Below are 12,438 nucleotides of genomic sequence, written 5' to 3'. Positions count from 1 at the left end.
ATCTCTGTAGGATTTTCTCCTTATCACTAGTCAATGTTTCTCCATTAGCACTGAGTAGTTAAGGTGCATCATGGGTCTTTGGGCCATAAATACTTTTCAGGGCATCATAGAAGCACTTTGTATTGTTACTATCTGCATACAACCGAATTTCACCTGGCTTCTTATCTAAGTTTTGCTTGCACCTTACTTTTGATGGAGTTAAACATTGACTTCTTAGCGACTGATGAACTATCCTGCTGATAAACTCTGTGAAGTTCTCATTTTTCATTTAGTAGCTTCTGAATTTCTGCATCTTTTTCATTAAAGTAATTCTGATGTTTGCAAGTGTTTGGGTTCATAATGTGGTTATGTACACCAAATCTCTGAAAGGTGTCTGATCTTTTTTCTGTTCCATTGATACCAACTAAGTTTTGGCTTGGCTTTCTCTCCAAATAAGTAATAAAGTGTTCCTGTAAGAGAAGTACACTAATCTGTTGACATTAAACTTCCTGGTAGTCTTGCCCTGGAGCCACCACTTTTGTTGAATGAGAATACTTAGTTTGAATGGAATAAGTCTTTGATCTGTTCAGAAGTGCATAATACATTACCCTGGTCACTCTCACATTCTGTCTGTCTCTTCTCCTTACAATGAGATAGTCTATTAAATTCCAATGTTTGCCACAAGGATGTATCCACAAAGTTTTATTGTGTTTAAGTAAATGGAAGCCAGGGTTGATGATGAGGTCATGAGACACAAGTCTTCAGTAGTATGTGACCATTGCTGTTGCTTTTTCCAACTCTCTTTTTGAACACATTTCATTATTTTCTCTTCACTGTTCGAAATTGCTGTCTCGTGTCTCTCACATTTTTCAACAATATGCTTTGTGTTGTAGAAATTTTCACTTATGTTTCTTTAACATTTGTCATTTTGTCAAGCATATATTGGAGAAAAAAATCTTCATATAAACTTTAAGGTTTAGGCAGATCAAGGGCATGGAAGATGATTAAGAAAGTGTAGAATTTTGGGGGTGAAGCCAAGATGGCAGAGTAAAAAGACACAAATACTCTAGCTCTTCCCCACAGCCCACAAAATACCTGTAAAGAATGACTCTCAACAAATTCTAGAGCAGCAGAAGCCACAGAATGATGGAGAGGAGGAGACTTCCAGCCCAGGGTGACCTGGAACGGCGAAGAGAAAGGTCTATCGCACTGGATGAGGAGCAGAACACAGCCCAGCTTTGGACATGTGGTGTCAGGAGGAGCAGGGCCAGACTGCAGATCCCTCAACCCACAGGCACCAAAGATCAGTGAGAGGGTTTTTACAACTGGCAGAGAAGGGAGTAGGGTCCCCTCCTAGCTCTGGCCCCAGGCAGCAGCAGCTGAGGTGGCAGTGGCCATGGCAGGCATTGTTGGAATGGTTCAGCTTAAAACCCATGGGGGAATCAGCAGTTGATCTGAACCTCAGCCCTGAGTGGTGACCCCATCCCCACCTAAAGCCACTGGGGGAATTGAGCAGGTGATCTGAATCTCAGTCCCTAGTGCTGGCTTGAGGGCAAGAGAGTTATGGAGAGGAAATGCTGCTACTCACAGATTCTGGGCACAAAATTTCTGGTTGCTCCCAGAGCAGTGTGCAGCTTGATTGTGCCACCCTGGGGAAACTGAGATCTTACAGGTCTCTAGAGTATATCCTACTCTTTAGAAAGGATCCAAAAGTCAAGTAACTGGATGGAAAAATGCCCAAAAAGGGAAAAAATAAGACTATAGAAGGTTACTCTTTTGGTGATCAGGAATCTTCTCCCAGTCTTTCAGTTGAGGAAGAACAATTCTTACCATTAGGAAAGACATGAAAGTCAAGGCTTCTGCATCCCAAACATCCAAAATAAATATTCAGTGGTTCCAGACCATGGAAGAACTCAAAAAGGATTTTGAAAATCAAGTAAGAGAGGTGGAGGAAAAATTGGGAAGAGAAATGAGAGTAATGCAAGAAAAGCATGAAAACTGAGTCAACAACTTGATAAAGGAGATCCAAAAAATGCTGAAGAAAATAACACCCTGAAAAATAGGTTAACTCAATTGGCAAAGGAGGTTCAAGAAGCCAATGAGGAGAAGAATGCTTTAAAAAGCAGAATTAGCCAAATGGAAAAGGAGATTCAAAAGCTCACTGAAGAAAATAATTCTTTCAAAATTAGAATGGAACAGATGGAGGCTAATGACTTTATGAGAAACCAAGAAATCACAAAACAAAAACAAAAGAATGAAAAAATGGAAGATAATGTGAAATATCTCATTGGAAAAACAACTGACCTGGAAAACAGATCCAGGAGAGACAATTTAAAAATTATGGGACTACCTGAAAGCCATGATCAAAAATAGAGCCTATACATCATCTTTCAGGAAATTATCAAGGAAAACTGCCCTGAGATTCTAGAACCAGAGGACAAAATAAATATTCAAGCAATCCACAGAACACCGCCTGAAAGAGATCCAAAAAGAGAAACTCCTAGAAACATTATGGCCAAATTCCAGAGTTCCCAGGTCAAGGAGAAAATATTGCAAGCAGCTGGAAAGAAACAATTCAAGTATTGTGGAAAGACAATCAGCATAACACAAGATCTAGCAGCTTCTACATTAAGGGATCGAAGGGTGTGGAAAAGGATATTCCAGAAGTCAAAGGAACTAGGACTAAAACTGAGTATAATACTTCAGGGGAAAAACTGGTCTTTCAATGAAATAGAGGACTTTCAAGAATTCTTGATGAAAAGACCAGAGCTGAAAAGAAAATTTGACTTTCAAACACAAGAATGAAGAGAAGCATGAAAAGGTGAAAAGCAAAGAGAAGTCATAAGGAACTTACTAAAGTTGAACTGTTTACATTCCTACATGGAAAGACAATGTTTGTAACTCTTGATGGGATTACACATACACACATGCACACGCACACGCACACGCACATAGAGACAGAATGCACAGAGTGAATTGAAGAGGATGGGACCATATCTTAAAAAAATGAAATCAAGCAGTGAGAGAGAAATATATTGGGAGGAGAAAGGGAGAAATGGAATGGGGCAAATTATCTCTCATAAAAGAGGCAAGCAAAAGACTTATTAGTGGGGGGATAAAGAGGGGAGGTGAGAGAAAAACATGAAGTTTACTCTCATCACATTCCACTAAAGGAAGGAATAAAATGCACACTCATTTTGGTATGAAAACCTATCTTACAATACAGGAAAGTGGGGGATAAGGGGATAAGCAGGGTTGGGGGGATGATGGAAGGGAGGCATGGGGAGGAGGGAGCAATATGAGGTCGACACTCCTGGGGAGGGACAGGATCAAAAGAGAGAATTGAAGCAATGGGGGGCAGGATAGGTTGGAGGGAAATATAGTTAGTCTTATACAACACAACTATTATGGAAGTCATTTGCAAAACTACACAGATTTGGCCTGTATTGAATTTCTGGCCTTCCAAAGGGAAAGGGTGGGGAGGGAGGGAGGTAAAGAAGTTGGAACTTAAAGTTTTAGGAACAACTGTTGAGCAATGTTCTTGTCAGCAGGAAATAAGAAATACCAGTAAAGGGGAAGAGAAAGTTATCTGGCCCTACAGGACAAAAGAGAAGTTGGAGACAAGGGCAGAGAGGGATGATAGAAGAGAGAACAGATTGGTCATAGGGGCAATTAGAATACTTGGTGTTTGGGGGGGGAGGGGACAAAAGGGGAGAAAATTTGGAACCCAAAATTTTGTTAAAATGAATGTTAAAAGTTAAATAAATTAATAAAAAAATAAAATAAAAAAAAATTCTAACAGATGTGAAAAGCACAACTTAATGTTTGTCTTAGGCAAAGAACCAGTTTGAAATAGAGCATAAAAAAAAGCCAATGGGAGAAGAAAGCTTTAAAAAGCAGAATTAGCCAAATGAAAAAGGAGATTCAAAAGCTCACAGAAGAAAATAGCTCTTTAAAAATTAGAATGGAACAGATGGAAGCTAATAACTTCATGAGAAACTAAGAAATCACTAAACAAAATGAAAAGAATGAAAACATGGAAGATAATGGGAAATATCTCATTGGAAAAACAGTTGACCTGGAAAATAGATCCAGGAGAGACAATCTAAAAATTATGGGATTACCTGAAAGCCATGACCACAAGAGCCTAGACATCATCTTTCATGAAATTATCAAGGAAAACTGTCCTGTTGTTCTAGAACCAGGAGGCACTATAAATATTGAAAAAATGCACCCATCATCTCCTGAAAGAGATCCAAAAAAAGAAACTCCTAGGAACACTGTGGCCAAATTCCAGAGCTCCCTGGTCAAGGAGAAAATATTGCAAGCAGCTAGAAAGAAACAATTCAAGTATTGTGGAAAGACAATCAGAATAATACAGGATCTAGCAGTTTCTACATTAAGGGATCAAAGGGCATGGAATATGATATTGCAGAAATCAAAGGAACTAGGACTAAAACCAAGAATCACCTACCCAGCAAAACTGAATATAATACTTCAGGAGAAAAATGGTCTTTCAATGAAACAGAGAACTTTCAAGCATTCTTGATGAAAAGACCAGAGTTGAAAAGAAAATTTGACTTTCAAACACAGGAATCAAGAAAAGTATGAAAAGGTAAACAGGAAAGAGAAATCATAAATGATTCACTAAAGTTGAACTGTTTACATTCCTACATGGAAAGACAGTATTTGTAACTCTTGAAATATTTTTCAGTATCTTGGTAGTTGGTGGGATTATACACACAGAAACACAAACACACACACACACACACACAGAGGAGAGAGAGAGAGAGAGAGAGAGAGAGAGAGAGAGAGAGAGAGAGAGAGAGAGAGAGAGAGAGAGAGAGAGAGAGACAAAGACAGAGACAGAGACAGAGAGACAGTGACAGAGAGACAAAGAGAGAGGCAGAGAGAGAGAGAGACAGAGAGCACAGGGTGAGTTGAATGGGAAGGGATCATATCTAAAAAAATGAAATTAAGGAGTGAGAGAGGAATATATTGGGAGGAGAAAGGGAGAAATTCAATGGGGTAAATTATCTTTCATAAAAGGGGCAAGAAAAAGACTTTTCAACGGAGGGGAAAAAGGGGAAGATGAGAGGGAAAATGTGAAGCCTATTCTCATCATATTTGACTCAAGGAAAAGAATAAAATGCACACTCATTTTGGTATGAAAACTTATCTTACAATACAGGAAAGTGAGAGAGATGGGGATAAGCAGGGTTGGGGGGATGATGGAAGAGAGCGCAATGGAAGGAGGGAACAATTAGAAGTCAACACTCTTGGGGAGGGACAAGGTCAAAAGAGAGAATAGAAGAAATGGAGGACAGGATAGGAGGGAGGGAAATATAGTTTGTCTTACACAACATGACTATTATGTAAGTTATTTGCAAAACTACACTTATACAGCCTATATTGAATTGCTTACCTTCCCAGTGGGGATGAGTGGGGAGGGAGGAAGGGAGAGAAGTTAGAACTCAAAGTTTTAGGAACAAAGGTTGAGAATTGTTCTTGCATGCCACCTGGAAATAAGAAATACATGTAATGGGTTATAGAAATCTGTCTTACCCTACAGGACAGAAAAAAAATGGGGATAATGGAAGGACGGGATGTTAGAAGGGAGGGCAGATTGGTCATAGGGCTAATTAGAATGCTCTGAATTTTGGGGTGGGGGGAAGAGAAACATGGGGAGAAAATTTAGAACTCAAAATTTCATGGAAATGAATGTTGAAAACCTAAAATAAATAAATTTAAAAAATAAATAAATAAGTAAAGATATAAACAAAGAAAGTTTAGAATTTTTACTCATGGATGTTTATGATTTTATTTATGGTAGAGCCTTAGGTTCACTTTGCTTTTGTAATTGTCATTAGTAAAATGTGGCTTAATGCAGGGATAGCTGGTGTTTGTGTGTGTGTGCATATATGTACATGCATGTGTGTCTCAGCCCTTAAAGTGGTTAGTCATGACTTTTGCACCAGTGAATTACAAAAGAAGTATCATAAAATATGTTCATCTCCTTAGAAGAATGTTTTTATTTTTTAAAAAAATATGACAGTTTGATAGTAGTTTTCATAAACTTTGGGTGGTCTAAAGTCTTTCCCTTCTAGGAAAAAGAAACAGAGTGTACTCTGTACTCTGTCCTCAAATCACAGTAAAAGGATTAATTTCAATTTTTTATACCACTGTTTAAAAAGGATATTGATAAATGGGAGACAGTTCAGATGAATTCAATCAGAATTGTGAAAATCTTTCATTCTATGTCATACAAGGATTAGGTTGAAAAATATCCAGGGGAAATATGACACCTATGCTTGAGTATTTGATAGGCTGCTAGCTGGAAGAGGGATTAGACCTTTTTTGTTTAATTCAGAACAGTAGAACCAGGAATAATGTGTTGCAGTTACAAAGGGGAAGTTTAAGTTTGATTTTCAGAAAAAAAGAAACACTTCTCAGTAACTGGAACTGCCCCAAAATAGAATTCGATGCTCAAAAGATAACTGTCTGATGTCAGAGTAGTATTTCTTATTAGAATATTGGACTAAATAGATGTTATAACTTAATTCTGCAATTTTATGGAATCAAAATAAATGCTTCAAAACTTCAATTTATTCATGGATTCATAATTGTGAGAACTCTCCTCAGAGGTACAAATCTATCTATTTAAGTTTTCTCGTTCTGTGGTCCATGCCCTGGGGAGGAAGCATGCTGTAATGGAAAGACAACACAGTTTCAAATCCTAATTCTTCCTTATACTTCAAGGGTAAGTCACTTAACTGTGTGATTGAGTTTCATTTTCTGAGCCTGTTTTTTTCATGTGTAAAATGGTGAGATTGGACAAGATAACATGAAGATGATTTCCAATTCTTTAACTATGACAACAGGATCTTTTCATCAATTTTTCCTAGAGTAACTAACAGTAGTATGCTGTTAAATGTTTAATAAATAGGTGAATCTCTAGGGGAAAATGTATGCATGAGATACAAGCACTTTCCTCACTAGGCATTTAGACCATGACTGATAGATAATCAACAAAATTTGTAGCATTTGCTAATTTGCAAGGCTAAATGCTCACACTAAAATTTTATTTTTGATAATATTTTATTTTTCCAATTACATATACAGTTTTAACATTCATTTTTATAAAAATTTCCGTTTCAAATTGTTTTCCTCTCTCCCCTCTTTCTGCCTAAGATATTGTGAAGGAAGAAACAGGACAAAAGGGAGGAAAAAAGTGAAAATAGTGTTTTGATCTGCATTCAATCTCCATCTATTCTTTCTCTGCATATGGGTAGAATTTTCCATCATGAGCCTTTTGGAGTCTTGGATCATTATATTGCTGAAAATAGTGGTCAGTTCGAGTTGACCATTGCATACTGTTGCTGTTATTATGTATAATATTCTCCTAGTTCTGTTCATTTCACTTTGTATCAATTTATGTAAGTCTTTCCAGGTTTTTCTGAAACATGTCTGCTTGTCATTTCTTATAGCAAAATAGTATTCCATTAAATTCATATGCCACAACTTGTTTGGCCATTCCCCAATTGATAGGCATCCCCTCAATTTCCAATTCATTGCTACCACAAAAAAAAAGCTTGCATAAACATTTTTGTACATATAGGTCCTTTCCCTCTTTTTTGTGGTCCGTTTCAGATACTGATCTAGTTTATACTAAAAAAATCTAAGAAGTGACTCAAGCAAAGATTTGAGTTGGCCTCATAATCTACTACAGGGTTTCCCTGTGCATCTTTAAAGGTTATGTAGATACCCAGGAATCATTTGGGCTACCTATTTGATTTCTTGTTTTCCTACTCTGATCAGCCCAACTTTTGTTGGGATAATGTCTTCCTGGGACTATCTTTTGCACCAGCTCTTGCACACATTATTATTAGTTATGAATCGTAGTTTACTAATGTATGTCAAGCATCTTCCTTTTTTCCTTTTGGGCAACCTTCAATTGAGGCTACTCAGAGATTATGGTGATGTTTGATTCCCAGTGATTTTGTATCACTAAATACTATTTTAAATACATTAAAAAGAGGTCATTTCTGGGTCAGGAAAAAGTCTGTAATTAATGAAAACTTTTCTCAAATTCCAAATGCAATACAACTGTGTCTCTTCTACTAAATTCTGGATCCTTTACAAGATGAAAGTTCTGACAAAATAAATGGATGGCCCAAGAAGCTATATGTAAGAACTTAGGCAATAGGTCTTCATGATGTTACTTATTTTGGGGAAAATATGTGTGTTCACACATATATTTTTTTATGGATTAATAGAGCAATCCCTTTTAAGTGGCAACAAATTTCGTTGAAATAGTCTGGGGATAGATAAAATAGGCATAAAGTTAAATATAATTAGGAATATATGGAGGATGTTACATTACATATAAAGACAGTTTTAACATTCATTTTTATAAAAATTTCAGTTTCAAATTGTCTTCCTCTCTCCCCTCTTTCTGCCTAAGACATTGTGAAAGAAGAAACAGGGCCAAAGGAAGGAAAAAAGGAATTACATTTAAATACAAAGGAACTAAAAAATTCCTTTATGATAGAGGTCTAGACCTTGTATAAATTATTATCAGATATGTAAGTTTATTGGCCTAGGGAACTGCTAGCAAATAAAATCTTTCAATACAGATAGGCACATTCTCTGTAATTTGAAATCTCAGGAAGTTTCCGTTGTGTTCCTGAACTTGTCCAAGATCACACAACCAGTTTATGTGAGAAGCAGGATATGAGTTCATCACTTCATGAATTCAAGACTGGTCCTCCATACATCATATTCCTCTTCTCTATATTTGATACCTTATAGAATAATATTTGATTATGTTATTTTGTGGTTGCACCTATCAAATATATTTTTTTATTATCTTAATGTACATACAAGGGAAAACTTATTAAAATAAAAACTATAGCCCTCATTTTCCTCTAAGCATTAAAATCAGTAACCAAAAAATTCAGTAGAACCTCATATTTAACATAAAATGGTTGACTATAAAGAAATTCTCTGTTTTAATAAACAATCTGTAGAAACCTCCCTTTTCCCTTCCTAAAAATTCCTCAGACATGCCTGGAGTTCACATAGAGATCATTCTTACAAAGATTTTATAGATGAGAAAGCATGCTTCAGGTATTGTCACGGTCAAGGAATTCACCACTGACTTGGCAGCCTTCTGGAGATTAGTCTGTCTATATTTAGAAAGAGGTTTCAACAGATATACCTGCTATACTCAAAGTTCTTCCATTGTGATAGACCCTACCAAAGCTCTATCTTTTTATATATTATTATATATATTTTAATATATAATATATATTATTTATAAATATAATATATAATTATAATGTAATATAAATATAAATAAAATATATTTTGTATTACATATATATTTTTAATATATAATAATATATAATATATATTATTACTCAACAGGTGTAATCTGAAGAACTTAATGTGAACTTAACCCTACAATAAAGAATCTTGGAAAAACATTGTAGTTCAAGAATGATCTGCTCCCAGAGTTGAATAGGAGGAGGAAAATGGGAAAGATTGTCTTCAAAAAATTATATAATCTTATTGATATTATCAAGCTTCTCTCTGAAACATAAACTTGTTCTTATATATATATACATATATATATATATACACATATATATATATGTATATACACACACATATTCTATTCCTCTGGTTATGTCTTATAGCTGTAAGTCATAAAGCACCAAAATCTCTGAAGAATTAAAATCATGAGTCATTCAAAAAGCAATGTAGGGGTTGTGAGTAGTCTTCAATATGTTTTAATGAATACAGTAAAAGTGAGATAAAAGTTGACATCAAAAAACATATTTATGGTTAAAAGACATAGGCCAATTATGTAGCGTTCAGAAGGGATATCCAAAGAACAATCTTAATGTTCTAATAATATGATGTAATGTCAAGAGATCTAGAGGAAAGACCTGAAAACATTGTATAGATCTTCTGTGAGAAATAGTTTCATAGGGTGTGAAAGTAGAGATGGCTTATGATTTACATCATTGAATAAAGAATCTGCAAAAATGAGGGCACAAATCCTTTGAAATACTTGTTGATAGTTACTGATGTCCTCTCAGTCACCTTCATGGGTCCTTTCTATCACCAGAATTTTTTTAATCATTTGGTATTCTTCTCTTTCTCATATATTGTCAAAATCAATCCCTCAGAGCTCATGAAATTGTGTAGTTATGTGGCGTAGATTTCTTCTATGTGTATTCATTGAATCCAAATATTATTACGTGCCATATTATTTTCATCATATTGCATATTGAGATGTTAGAGTGCAAATTTAGCAGTTTTTCTCTCATGGGTAATTGAAATTGATGCATACAAACCTGACAATTTCTTTCCTTTTTTGTCTCATTGTTATCCTCCAAATTTCTTCTGTAAGTATTCTAAGGATAACATTATCTTAGTTGGGTCTCATTCCAAGACCTAATTGCCTAATTTCCTTTCCTAATTTTCTTGTCTACTATGGGACAATATTACTCCTAATCTTTCACCATCCTCATCTATAATATTTTGGTACTGAGTTTATAATTTCATTTACAATGATTTCATTGCTGTGGTTCAATATCTCTCTCCCAGGCAAATAGAATAAGCATTTTCTTTTTGAGGCTTTTTCTGATATTTTTTTGACTTTCATTTTAGTGATTGTTTCATATAGGTTAGAATTTAATAGAGAATATAGAGAGTTTATGTTGATTTTTGTCCTTTATCTATTTTCCCTGTTTTATCACAAATAGTTTACTTATAGAGGTCTGATGAGAGCTGACACAACTGCCACCAGTGTTATTTCACTTTTGTCCTTTCTCCTAGCTTGGGGTTGAGCTGAATTTTATCTTAATTAATTGGTGGCATAATTGCACATTGACAGCTGATTCAGAAATGATTCATACACTTATAACAAATAATTTCTTAATAAAGCATAAACAATTTCTTTTTTTGTGATATTATCTGATGCTAGCCATGTTCAGTAACTTAGAATTCTCTTTTGGAATAATATATTCAGGTTATGGATTCAGGAGGGTTTTGTGAATTCTGCAAGCTTTGGTCTTTTTCATTTCTTGACCATGAACAATATTTTACAACATATTTTCTTTCATTTTATTCCCATCTTCACTTTGAAATGACCAATTATTACTGAATACTTTATTTGGTTTGTAGAATCGTATCACGTTCTTTAAAGTATATCTCTACCTCTTTGTCATTAGTGAAAGATTCTAGTAAATAAACTACAATTATTTTTATGATGGTATCGTCATTTTGTGAACTAACAAGTAAGTTTATCAAATGTCTTTGAACTGTTTCTTTTAGTATTTGAGCTAAATCAGCTTTCTAAATCCACTAGTTGCTACCAGGAGGAGAACTATCCATGTAATAAGCTAAAATTTCCTTAACACTTTTGGTTTCATTCATTATGAGAATGTCAATAATGATGTGATTCAGTTCTTCCGCTAACATGTCAATTAATTTTCAAGTGGATTAAGATCTCATATTTAGGGCAACAGTTTTTAACTCAAGTTTATAGAAACCCTATATAGTTTAAGTTTATAGAAACTCTATATAGAAACCCTATATAGAAACCCTAGCCTATGTAATTTATGGGAACACATGCAGTTTTCTCTATTATTTTGCCACCATCAATATGGAAATAGAGTAACACAGGCCTAAAGTCTGTCTGTGTGTGCATGTGTGTGCTTTGTTATTATTTTCATTTTATGATCTGTCATAGTGAATTAATGAATTTATTATGTAGTTTCTGACCCAGTTATGATGATCATATATGTGTTTACTTTTGCTGGTCTTCAAACATTTCAGTGGGAACATACTTGAAAACTTTGCATTATACTGAATCTACACTTAGGACAGCTCAATGTCACTTCAAGATGACTAGAGGCATTGGAGTAGGACTATCCCAATACTCAGAAAAACCCATAAAAGGTTTTATACTTAGATATGTATTGAATTTATATAGTGAAGATGTGGGTAACAGTAGAATCCATGATGTTTGAAATGTTTGCTTAGAGATCTAGATTTCACAATATTGTAAGAAATTGCAAATCCAACTTGAGTCCTATTGAAATAATAGGAAAAAAAGGTAACTTGCCACTCCTTAACTCATATTTGACCTATGTTATTAAAATAACAGGGAGTAACTAATCAAATAACTTGTCAAGTCCATTACCATAGGTTCTGGTGACTACAAGTCAAGACAGTTCCTTATGGTACCTATAAGGAGTTACTCAGGAGAAAGAACTCCATGCCTCCTGTTTTAGTTGATTAAAATAAATACATTTTCAATCACCATCCTTTTTACTGGTACTTCTAAAGAAAGGGAGTATGTCAATGATTCAGACATTCTTAGGCCATTGCAGTTTCAGTCTTTGGCACCAAGTGGAAGCAAGAATAGACAGAACCTGTCCTCTA

This window comes from Notamacropus eugenii, chromosome 3 (genome assembly GCF_028372415.1).
Source record: "Notamacropus eugenii isolate mMacEug1 chromosome 3, mMacEug1.pri_v2, whole genome shotgun sequence".
In the NCBI taxonomy this organism is placed as follows: domain Eukaryota; kingdom Metazoa; phylum Chordata; class Mammalia; order Diprotodontia; family Macropodidae; genus Notamacropus; species Notamacropus eugenii.
Note: the sequence above shows the minus strand (reverse complement) of the source record.